This window comes from Macaca fascicularis, chromosome 7 (genome assembly GCF_037993035.2).
Source record: "Macaca fascicularis isolate 582-1 chromosome 7, T2T-MFA8v1.1".
Classification (NCBI taxonomy): Eukaryota; Metazoa; Chordata; class Mammalia; order Primates; family Cercopithecidae; genus Macaca; species Macaca fascicularis.
Window position 1 is genome coordinate 134,621,260 of NC_088381.1, and position 12,856 is coordinate 134,634,115.

The 12,856-nt window shown below is 36.5% G+C and overlaps 1 protein-coding gene and 1 pseudogene across 44 annotated transcripts in view; both read left to right on the forward strand.

The window, feature by feature from the left end:
• GPHN (gephyrin) overlaps window positions 1-12,856 on the forward strand; it is a 734,620-nt gene that overhangs the window by 280,491 nt on the left and 441,273 nt on the right. The gene's annotated exons all lie outside the window — the stretch shown is intronic.
• On the forward strand, window positions 8,980-9,699 carry LOC141407294 (probable ribosome biogenesis protein RLP24 pseudogene; annotated as a pseudogene).

Below are 12,856 nucleotides of genomic sequence, written 5' to 3' on the forward strand. Positions count from 1 at the left end.
AGATAATAATCAGATAATCTGATAATGATAAAACTGTGAAATGGACTTTTCTCTATAGTGAATCATATATGTAAGTTATGCAACAGGTGAAGAAATGTGTAAGATAGGCCTTTTAAAACACAATCTTAAATCTTATTAAGGTTTTCTAGAGTAATATAAATAATGCAATAATAGAAATAAGATCTACCTATTTTCTACTATTCTGTAAAATTATTAAATAAATTTTATTTCTATAGTAATCTTGTTATACCAAGCTCACTTTGTACTTTTGTGCCTATACAGAAATTACACTAATTTTTTTCGCCATTAAAAAAATTAAAATAGCCTTTGATGTTTGTAGACTTCAGAGAAGTTGTCATTATATCTCAAGTGCTATGGAATGTGAACTTTACTAAGAATCAATTATATAGCCTAAGTTGGTGTTTTATATTTGTTTTTCCTGCACTTTTGTGGAAACCTGTAAAATAGGCTAACATGGAACTATTTGGTCTTATTTAGACAGTATTTTATCTTACAATGCTGTGTGATGAAATCCTGCACTCAAATAAAACATCAGCAGAACTTAAATAAAAATATATGATTGTTAATTTTGTAGTCTTCCTACTTTCTTAGAAATTAAATTTCTAATAAATCTTTGTCTCTGATTTTGTGCAAAACAATGCTATTGGCTGGTGACTTTACTGTCTAAGAACTTGGATTTATAGAGGTATAGAGAGTATCGGTTATATAGAGATGTCAGGTAAAGTTCATGCAAGCCAAATATTTTTAAACATTCAATGGTGTTTTCTAGTAGGAATTAAATGTATTTATTAGCTTGACTTTACTATGTTTGCTTCATATTAATCTATTAGAGCATAACTGCATAACATGGGTTTTAAATGAAGCTTGCTATTATTCTAAATTTATGTTACAAATCTGGCTCTGGGAAATTTTTCAAGTTTGTCTCAGTGCTTTAAGCCTTATAAAAATGAGCAAGTAACTCATAAATAATAGACAGTTCCTCAGAAGTCATTTAAAGTGTACTGCTTTTATTGGCAACATTTCCATATGTTCTTTGGCACTTTGAGTTGTGGACTTTATAGAGGTATTTAACTACCATTATTTTCTGGTGATTTTTTTCAGGTACCTTTCTTTATGATTTATGGTTCTGTAAAATCTTACATCAGTGTGTAGCTAGAATTATTTAGTCACATATTTTTAAATAATTTTAAAATTTCTTAAAAATTCCTGTAACCCATGAACATCATCAACCAATATTATGAGATAAAATACTTCCCTTCCCAAATCAGAATACTTTTCTTTCATATATTTCAAGCAAGAGTCAGAATTGGAAAGGTACTAATTTAAATGCATTGTGCTGTTAGTCTCTAAAGTGGACAAAAAGAAAATAATAGTTAATAAGGGAGGTTTCTAGCATGGTACCAAATAAACATTTGGGCTCATGAATGAGCAAGAGAAGTACGGGATAATCCACTTTTCCTGACTTTCAACAGTTTCTCCCTGCCAGCTTATCACATTTGTAATTAATTAATATTTGTGCATTTATCTGCTTAATGTCTTCCTTTCTTTATTATAAGTTGTATAAACACAAAGATTGTCTTTTTCTCTCCTTTACCTCTAACCCCAGGATATTGTGTGGCACATGGTAGAAGTTGCTCAAAAAAGTATTTGTTGAATATATTCATGAATTTGAATGTTTTGCCCTACAAATTAACTTTAAAAGTACTTATGGAGTACTTGCTGATTTAATATACATATAATAAATATGAATATTCATTGCAGGTGTACAGTCAATATTTAACAGCTATCATTTATTTATTTAATGCTTTTTTTCAACTTTACAAAGTGCCCTAACATATTTTTTTAATGTTTGTTGCTCACAGTAATCCTGTGAGGCGTATGATGATATTACCGTCGTTCCTCCATATCCACAGGTTTCTTATCTAAACTCGTGGTTATGTAGGCAGGGGTGCAACTGTGCTTTGCATCCACAGATGTGGAATCCACAGATGCGGAGGGCCAACAGAACTTCAAGCATACTCTGCATTTTGTATCCACGGGGGTCCTGGAACCAATCCTCCATGGATATGGAGAGTCAACTGTATTTCCATTTTATAGGCAAGCAATATGGAGTTTAGATTAAAGAAATGATTTGCTCCAAGAGCACAGAAGTTTTTAAGTGATCAGTCCTGGACTTGAATCATTTGTTTTTGCTGTCTTTTGGATGGCAACATTAACTTTGTACCATATACCTAGTTCTTCATTAATAAAGAGATGGTTACAAAATTAAGGTATATATAATTGTCATAAGATCCTCAAATAAATAAATGAATACTTTTGGTTATTTTACATGTGCTGAGAATAGTAGTCACCTTTGAAAATGAGAATGAAGTATAATCTAGGTTATGATGTTTATTTAAGTCTGAATCATGTTAAACAGAATAGGCATACTTCTAAACTAATTCTGTTAGACAGAAATAGAAATCCCCAACAATTAATGAAGTAGCACATAGTGGTGTTTGTATTACCTAAATTAGTTCTTACATATCCCACAGATACTTGAGTTCAGCTCATTAAATTTTCTATTATTTCATTAAAACCAATGCAGTTAGCAGTAATAGGGGAGTGAAAGGAGAAGGAAATTGTGTAGAGCAAGATATTTTATTTGAGAGTGGGTATGTATGAGGTGGAGGTGGGGAATCCAGGAAAGCCATGGAGTTATGAAAAAATTAAAACTCATTGGTGTATTTTATTTGAACTAAAATTGATAAAATCTCCAAGAACTAGAAGTATTTATTACATAAGAGCATCTTTTTCAAAAGTATATGTAAACCTTAATTGCTGTCAGAAAAATATGCACAATAGTGTGTATACTTGCATTAAAAAGGGATATATATACACATACATGCACACACACACATACATACACGCACACACACACATACATACACAAATATAAATGGGAGATATAAGTGCAATTGCATTGATTGATTGAGTGATTGATTGAGACCAATTCTTACTCTGTTACCCAGGCTGGAGTGCTGTGGTGTGATCTTACCTCAGTACAGCCTCCACCTCCCAGGTTCAAGCGATTCTCCTGCCTCAGCCTCCTGAGTAGCTGGGATAACAGGCACATACCACCATGCCCAGCTAATTTTTGTATTTTTAGTAGAGACAGGGTTTCACCATGTTGGCCAGGCTGGTCTCGAACTCCTGGCCTCAGGTAATCTGCCCACCTTGGCCTCCCAGAGTGTTGGGATTACAGGCGTGAGCCACCATGCCTGGCTGCAATTGCTTTTATATGCATAGAGGGATACATAAAAATCTGGTATGGCAGGGTAGGGAGGAAAACTTTTTACTATATACCCTTCCTTAACATTGTAGTTATTTTTACCATGTGAATGTGTTGTGGTCTTTCTGCTCCTTAACTCAGCTAGGTCTGAGTTCTTTTCTCACAACCAGGAAGAATTAGGCAGGCATGTGGACACTGGACAGTGAGTGGAGTAGAATTTATTAAGTGAAAGGAAAAATTCTCAGCCAACAGGGGATGTGGTGGAGAGGGGTGTTTTCCCCATCCAAAGGTGGGAAAATTCCCCATTTGGCTGGGTCCTGGGCCTTTTATGAACTTAGAGTGGGAAGTATGTGCTGATTGGTTTGTGATTATGCAAAAAAAGTTAAAGTGAAGACACTACTCAAAGGTGGGCACGAGTGTAGAAAACCAATTAGGAAAGGGTAGGTACATGTTAAATAGGTGAAGGTGGGGATCAATCAGAGGAAAGGCTGCCAAACAGGAAGACAAGTTATCAATCAAGTCCAAAGATTTAACTTGTAGCTTGGCTTTCAGGCTTTAAACTATCTTTGGCTTGAAGGTAGGATTTCACAGGGAACCCAGCCACTATCTGCCTAGACATTTGGCTGCCTCCTATCACTCTCATTTTCCCCCTCTGAAAAGGTACATCTAACTGTCATTAGAATAGGAATGAAGATGATCTTAACTGCTTTCTGCTGACAGAGGGCACTGCTTTGGGAAAATAGCAGTCAAATCTCCCTCAAAGTCTTGTCTGAGGATCCCTAGTAAAAGGGAGCCATTGTTTGAAGCTCCAGTTGCATGACCATTTTGAGTTTGATGGCCTGAAGGCGAGAAGAGAGAAACCTGAAGGTTATTAGAAGATATGTATCAAAATGAAAAAGGGGGTTAAGGACAGCTTAGAAATCCTGAGGCTGCCACCATGCCAGGATAACTGGTGGCTATAGTTGTACCTGGTAAGGTCTGGGTGCATGGGGCTTGGCTTTAGTTAGCTCCCTTGGTCTTATTTTCCCAAAGAAACCTCCAGGTTATGGGCACCCCGTTTATTTCTATCACGTGGCAGGATTTGCAGGATAATTGCCCAAAACTAGAGTATTGATCCAGATTTTTACTTTACCCATCCCTGTTTCTTCTGAGCTGCAGCCAGAGACCACTGGTTGGTTCACAGGGTTAGTCTAAAATGTAGGCAAAAACTTAAAAACAAATAATGAGATTAGAATTTAATGGCAAGTGTATGATAAGTTTTGAAACAAATTTTCTCTCTGCAGTCCTCATTTTTGTCAAAAACAAATCATGATAGGACTGAGTTGTTTGCAAAATGAACTTTAATATTATACTTGGCTTCAATATTTGCATAAAGTACAGCAAGAATAATTATTTTTCACATGGGCTTTTTAAATAGAGTTTGATGGAACTCTGTTCCTCAAGGAATCTCATATAAGACTTTCTTAAAGCCGAGCCCAGCCATGGGTTTCTACCCTCAAATGCCTATGAGTTGGGTAAATTCCACTCTCGAGATCCCAGAATAACTTGGGGTTCCTGAGTCTATTAGAAAGTGACATTCTTTACTCACCATAGGTTAGGAACCCTGTACAGGGACTGTGTAGACAAGGTATGAGGTCAGTTTTCCCAAGGGGCTTTAACTGGCTCTGCAAGTCAAGCTTGATTCCATAAAGGAAAGCATAACCTTCTACTCAAAACCTTGGTAAAACAACCAGTTTCTCCAGTTGTGTCCTGTTGCAAAAGAAAATGGATTGTTATTGCACTGATGCAAATAACAATATTACCATAAGTTAAAAATACTTACTGTTGTTGGTTTAAAGTCTTTTTTATCTGAGGTAAGAATAGCAACCCCTACTCTTTTTTGTTTTCCGTTTGCGTAGTGTTTCTCCAGCTCTTTACTTTAAGCCTGTTGGTGTAGCATGAAATGGGTCTCTTGAAGATAACAGAGGGATAAATCTGGTTTTATTATCCAACTTGCTACTCTGTTACTTTTAAGTGCAGCATTTAGACTGTTTATGTTCAAGGTTAATATTGATATATGAGGCTGCTTTGATCATATGGTGAAGTTGTTAGCTGGTTGTTGTAGTTTCCGTTGTGTGACTGCTTTATAGGGTCTCTGCACTGTATACGTAAGTGAAATATGTAATATCACTAATTAAAATCAAATGTTGAACATTGAAATTTAGAGAAACTTCTGAATTATAGTGTTTGCATATTTTAGAATAGATTATTTTACATGTATACAATTACTAACATAATGTTTAAATTATTGCTTTCTCAGAGGTTTAATAGCACCACCAAATCTAAAGTAGTTTTCATGCATTATATCACATCATCCTCATTATAATGTTTTCTTTACAGCACTTACAACATTTGAAATTTTCTAACTTATTTGTTTACTACCCATTTCCCCCGGTAGAATGTAATATCGACAAATACAATTACTATATTTGTTTTGTTCACTGCTTTCTTTTTTTTTTTTATATTATACTTTAAGTTCTAGGGTACATGTGCATAACGTGCAGGTTTGTTACATATGTATACTTGTGCCATGTTGGTGTGCTGCACCCATCAACACGTCAGCACCCATCAACTCGTCATTTACATCAGGTATAACTCCCAGTACAATCCCTCGCCCCTCCCCCCTGCCCCCTCCCCATGATAGGCCCCGGTGTGTGATGTTCCCCTTCCGGAGTCCAAGTGATCTCATTGTTCAGTTCCCACCTATGAGTGAGAACATGCGGTGTTTGGTTTTCTGTTCTTGTGATAGTTTGCTAAGAATGATGGTTTCCACCTGCATCCATGTCCCTACAAAGGACACAAACTCATCCTTTTTTATGGCTGCATAGTATTCCATGGTGTATATGTGCCACATTTTCTTAATCCAGTCTGTCACTGATGGACATTTGGGTTGATTCCAAGTCTTCGCTATTGTGAATAGTGCCGCAATAAACATACATGTGCATGTGTCTTTATAGCAGCATGATTTATAATCCTTTGGGTATATCCCCAGTAATGGGATGGCTGGGTCATATGGTACATCTAGTTCTAGATCCTTGAGGAATCGCCATACTGTTTTCCATAATGGTTGAACTAGTTTACAATCCCACCAACAGTGTAAAAGTGTTCCTATTTCTCCACATCCTCTCCAGCACCTGTTGTTTCCTGACTTTTTAATGATTGCCATTCTAACTGGTGTGAGACGGTATCTCATTGTGGTTTTGATTTGCATTTCTCTGATGGCCAGCGATGATGAGCATTTTTTCATGTGTCTGTTGGCTGTATGAATGTCTTCTTTTGAGAAGTGTCTGTTCATATCCTTTGCCCACTTTGTGATGGGGTTGTTTGTTTTTTTCTTGTAAATTTGTTTGAGTTCTTTGTAGGTTCTGGGTATTAGCCCTTTGTCAGATGAGTAGATTGCAAAAATTTTCTCCCACTCTGTAGGTTGCCTGTTCACTCTGATGGTGTTTCTTTTGCTGTGCAGAAGCTCTTTAGTTTAATGAGATCCCATTTGTCAATTTTGGCTTTTGCTGCCGTTGCTTTTGGTGTTTTAGACATGAAGTCTTTGCCCATGCCTATGTCCTGAATGGTACTACCTAGGTTTTCTTCTAGGGTTTTTATGGTATTAGGTCTAACATTTAAGTCTCTAATCCATCTTGAATTAATTTTCGTATAAGGAGTAAGGAAAGGATCCAGTTTCAGCTTTCTACTTATGACTAGCCAATTTTCCCAGCACCATTTATTAAATAGGGAATCCTTTCCCCATTTCTTGTTTTTGTCAGGTTTGTCAAAGATCAGATGGCTGTAGATGTGTGGTATTATTTCTGAGGACTCTGTTCTGTTCCATTGTTCTATATCTCTGTTTTGGTACCAGTACCATGCTGTTTTGGTTACTGTAGCCTTGTAGTATAGTTTGAAGTCAGGTAGCGTGATGCCTCCAGCTTTGTTCTTTTAACTTAGGATTGTCTTGGCAATGCGGGCTCTTTTTTGATTCCATATGAACTTTAAAGCAGTTTTTTCCAATTCTGTGAAGAAACTCATTGGTAGCTTGATGGGGATGGCATTGAATCTATAAATAACCTTGGGCAGTATGGCCATTTTCACGAGATTGAGTCTTCCTATCCATGAGCATGGTATGTTCTTCCATTTGTTTGTGTCCTCTTTTATTTCACTGAGCAGTGGTTTGTAGTTCTCCTTGAAGAGGTCCTTTACATCCCTTGTCAGTTGGATTCCTAGGTATTTTATTCTCTTTGAAGCAATTGTGAATGGAAGTTCATTCATGATTTGGCTCTCTGTTTGTCTGTTACTGGTGTATAAGAATGCTTGTGATTTTTGCACATTAATTTTGTATCCTGAGACTTTGCTGAAGTTGCTTATCAGCTTAAGAAGATTTTGGGCTGAGACAGTGAGGTTTTCTAAATATACAATCATGTCATCTGGAAAGAAGGACAGTTTGACTTCTTCTTTTCCTAACTGAATACCCTTGATTTCTTTCTCTTACCTGATTGCCCTAGCCAGAACTTCCAACACTATGTTGAATAGGAGTGGTGAGAGAGGGCATCCCTGTCTTGTGCCAGTTTTCAAAGGGAATTTTTCCAGGTTTTGCCCATTCAGTATGATATTGTCTGTGGGTTTGTCATAAATAGCTCTTATTATTTTGAGGTATGTTCCATCAATACCGCATTTATTGAGCGTTTTTAGCATGAAGGGCTGTTGAATTTTGTCAAAAGCCTTTTCTGCATCTACTGAGATAATCATGTGGTTCTTGTCTTTGGTTCTGTTTATATGCTGGATTACGTTTATTGATTTGCGAATGTTGAACCAGCCTTGCATCCCAGGGATGAAGCCCACTTGATCATGGTGGATAAGCTTTTTGATGTGCTGCTGAATCCGGTTTGCCAGTATTTTATTGAGGATTTTTGCATCGATGTTCATCAGGAATATTGGTGTAAAATTCTCTTTTTTTGTTGTGTCTCTGCCAGGCTTTGGTATCAAGATGATGTTGGCCTCATAAAATGAGTTAGGGAGGATTCCCTCTTTTTCTATTGATTGGAATAGTTTCAGAAGGAATGGTACCAGCTCCTCCTTGTACCTCTGGTAGAATTCGGCTGTGAATCCATCTGGTCCTGGACTTTTTTTGGTTGGTAGGCTATTAATTATTGCCTCAATTTCCGAGCCTGCTATTGGTCTATTCAGGGATTCAACTTCTTCCTGGTTTAGTCTTGGAAGAGTGTAAATGTCCAGGAAATTATCCATATCTTCTAGATTTTCTAGTTTATTTGCGTAGAGGTGTTTATAGTATTCTCTGATGGTAGTTTGTATTTCTGTGGGGTCAGTGGTGATATCCCCTTTATCATTTTTTATTGCATCTATTTGATTCTTCTCTCTTTTCTTCTTTATTAGTCTTGCTAGCGATCTGTCAATTTGTTCACTGCTTTCTATCTAGCACATGAAATACTGCCTAGCACATAATAAGTTCTCTGTGAATATTCAGTGAAAGGACGAAAGTGTTTAGAAGTATTATTTTAATAAATAGATAAAATTTGAGTAGCCTATCAAGAGTCTTTATAAATCTTTAGAGAGCCACAATGTTTCTTGTATAGTTTAAAAATTACTCTGTAATCTCATTTAATTATGTTGTGCACTCTTTGTATATCGTAAGAGGTTAATTTATATAAGGTCTGTCAAATTGTCATATAATCTATAAGTTTTTAATGAATGTTTATTGTATCCATATTATATGAAATAATTACAGTGGGTTGGTGGAGGCCCACGCGGGTTCAACATGCGTATCGAAAAGTGTTGTTTCTCTTCAGGGCCCATCTACCCTGGCCACAGCATGATGTTCATCCACAATGATTGCAAGATGTTCAGATTTTGTAAATCTAAATGTCATAAAAACTTTAAAAAGAAGCACAATCCTTGCAAAGTTAGGTGAACCAAAGCATTCCATAAAGCAGCTGGTAAAGAGCTTACAGTGGATAATTCATTTGAATTTGAATACCATAGAAATGAACCTATCAAATACAGAGAGAGCTATGGAATAAAACTATTGATGCAATGAAGGGAGTTGAAGAGATCAAGCAGAAGTGCCAAGCTAAATTTGTAATGAACAGATTGAAGAAAAATAAAGAGCAACAGAAAGTTCAGGATATCAAAGAAGTCAAGCAAAACATCCATCTTATCCAAGCCCCTCTTGCAGGCAAAGGGAAGCAGTTGGAAGAGAAAATGGTATAGCGGTTACAAGAGGATGTGAATGTGGAAGATGCTTCTTAAAAATCTCTAACCATTTCTTTTATGTACATTTGAAAGATGCCCTTTGGAGACTTGGAACTGTTAATTATTAGTTTTTTTTTTACATAGGTCACTTAAATGAAAAATAATTAAAATATAGCTATCTACAAAACATCAGATATCACGGATGTTAGATTGCATCTCAGTGCTAAATTTTCACTGATAAACGTACTTATGTAAATCAGGAAAATTCTACTTATAACTATAGAAGTGAATTGTGGACGGAAATTGGTTATGCCATTCAGATAATGGCACTAGGCAGCATTTTTATAATAACTAATGGCAAAAATTCATGGCTAGTGATGTATAAAATAAAATATACAGGAAAATATTCCCTTTATTAATGTTATGGAAGGGGATACAACAGGGAACTAACAATTTGTATGACAGTGTCAATTATTATTTTGATTTTAGTAGTTCCTGTTTTGGTTTATTTGCATCTTAGAAGAGCATAATGACATTGTTTGATGAAGCTTAATTATGCTGGACTACTTTGACCTTGTTTAACCTTTCTGATAGGTAGTTATGGATGTTGGGGATGAGAACTGAATAATCTTTGCCTGCAGTGGCACTACACTCTAGAATTTACACTTTGGAGAATACTCAGTTCTTTTTCTTTTTTTTTTTTGAGACGGAGTCTTGCTGTGTTGCCCAGCTTGGAGTGCAGTGGTGCGATCTCGGCTCACTGCAAGCTCCGCCTCCTGGGTTCATGCCATTCTCCTGCCTCAGCCTCCCGAGTAGCTGGGACTACAGGCGCCCACCACCACACCTGGCTAATTTTGTTGTGTTTTTAGTAGAGACTGGGTTTCACCATGTTAGCCAGGATGGTCTCGATCTCCTGACCTCGTGGTCTGCCCGTCTTGGCCTCCCAAAGTGCTGGGGAGAATACTCAGTTCTAACTTGTGATTCCTGGTAGAACAAACTTTATTTTTCTACCCTAGCAATGATCTAGAAGCAGAGGAATCCCAGTGCCTTTTAAAAGTTATTATGTGGTTTTCTTTTAGAAAGCTCCTGTTTTTGGAAAGTAGAATTTATGGTACAACATCTGTTCATTATTTGCACATAAAATAAAACCTTTTGAAAGGTAAAAGAAAGAAAGAAAGAATTACAATGGAATTTTACTAGTGTTCATTAAAAATATGACTACTAAATAAAACTGCAAATAAGAGATTTAGCATATTTCTAAATAAAGGCTTCTAATTAATATACTAATTACCAATGGTTCATGTCAGAATGTTAAAGCTCTTGAAAGTTTTCCTAATTTGCTTCTTTGTAAACTACTTTCTATTTAAGAATCATGTAAGGCATAATAGTACAAACTGATTCTATTCCAGCAGCCAACCTATGTGAAAGTTCTTTAAAATCGGTAATATATTACGGTCAATATCTCTAGTGATAATTTGCTTTCTATGGTATAAAATCTGAAGAAGAATCTTGTCTTTACAACAGCATTTATATATGAAAACTTAATTCTAAGAAAAGTATGGATTTGCAGAGAAGTGTCACATAGTAAAAAAAAAAAAAGTCTGGGCTCTGGGATGACCTTGTTCTAAGTAGCAAACTGTTTTCTGTTTATTAACTGTTCATAGCCTGGAGCAAGTTAACTTTTCTGAACCTCAGGTATAGTGCTGAAACAATATATGTAAAAATGCCTAACACAATGCCTATTAGAAATGCTCAATAGATTCTAATTCTCTTTTCTTCCTGAATAAAGTGGAAGCAAAGACTCTTCTCAAAAGTATGATGGCCACATTTACCAAATACTAGAAAAAAGAATGGTGAGGTACAAAGATACCCATTTAACCTCAGTAAGGATGACTGTATTTACCAGGTTAGGGAGGGGAGTTTCTAATCAAAGCCTTTTAGGAATCAATTTTGACCATATTTTAAAACAACAGCTACATTTATTTTCCAAAATTATTTTGGTCTTTAAGTCATAGATCATATGATAACATAAATCAGAATGTCTTCTATCTTCAATTTTGGCTAAAGGCAAATAATAATACCTAACACTTATTTACATGCATGCTCTATATTGTCAGTCATCCACATCTGTGGGTTCCTCCACATCTGTGGGCTCCAAATCTATGAATTCAACCAACTGCAGATCAAAAATATTTAGAAAAAGGTAATAAAAGTAATACAAATAAATACCATATAACAACTATTTATGTAACATTCATATTGTATTAGGTATCATAAGTAATCTAGAGATGATTTAAAGCAGGGTTCCCCAACCCTTGGGCCATTGAACAGTAGTGGTCCATGGCCATTTAGGAACCAGGTCACACAGAGGATGTGAGGGGCAGACATGTGAGCAAAACTTCATCTGTATTTACAACTACTCCCATTAACGCCTAAGCTCCACCTTTTGTGAGATCAGTGGAAGCATTAGATTCTCATAGAAGCACAAACCCTATTGTGAACTGCACATGTGAGGGACCTACATTGTGTGCGCCTTATGAGAATCAAATGTCTGGTGATCTACCACTGTCTCCCATCACCCCCAGATGGGACTGTCTAGTTGCAGGAAAAAAAAAGCTCAGGGTACATTGTGATGACATGTATAATTACTGCATTATATATTACAATATAATAATAATAGAAATAAAGTCCACAATAAATGTAATTCTTTTGAATCATCACAGAACCATCCCCCAAGCCCTCCAATCTATGGAAAAATTGTCTTCCATGAAACCAGTTCCTGGTGCCAAAAAGTTTGGGAACCACTGATTTAGAGTATATCGGAGGATGTTCGTGGGTCACCCACCAATACTGTGTCTTTTTATATAAGGAACTTGAGCATCAGTGTATTTTGTCATCTGCATGGGGAGAGAAGGTGTTCTGAAACCAGTCCCTCGAGGATGCCCAGGGAGAACTGTACCCAAGTACTATTCTGTAAACCTGGCCTGGGTTAACTCATGTAGTTATTTCTATATGGTAGTTTTTTTTTGTTTTTTCTTTTTGTTTTAATTTAAGTTCTAGGGTACATGTGCACAACGTGCAGCTTTGTTACATATGTATACATGTGCCATGTTGGTGTGCTGCACCCATTAACTCGTCATTTACATTAGGTATATCTCCTAACGCTATCCCTCCCCCCACCCCCTCCCCACAATAGGCCTCAATGTGTGATGTTCCCCTTCCTGTGTCCAAGAGATCTCATTGTTCATATCCCCCCTATGAGTGAGAACATGTGGTGTTTGGTTTTCTGTTCTTGCAATAGTTTGCTGAGAATGATGGTTTCCAGCT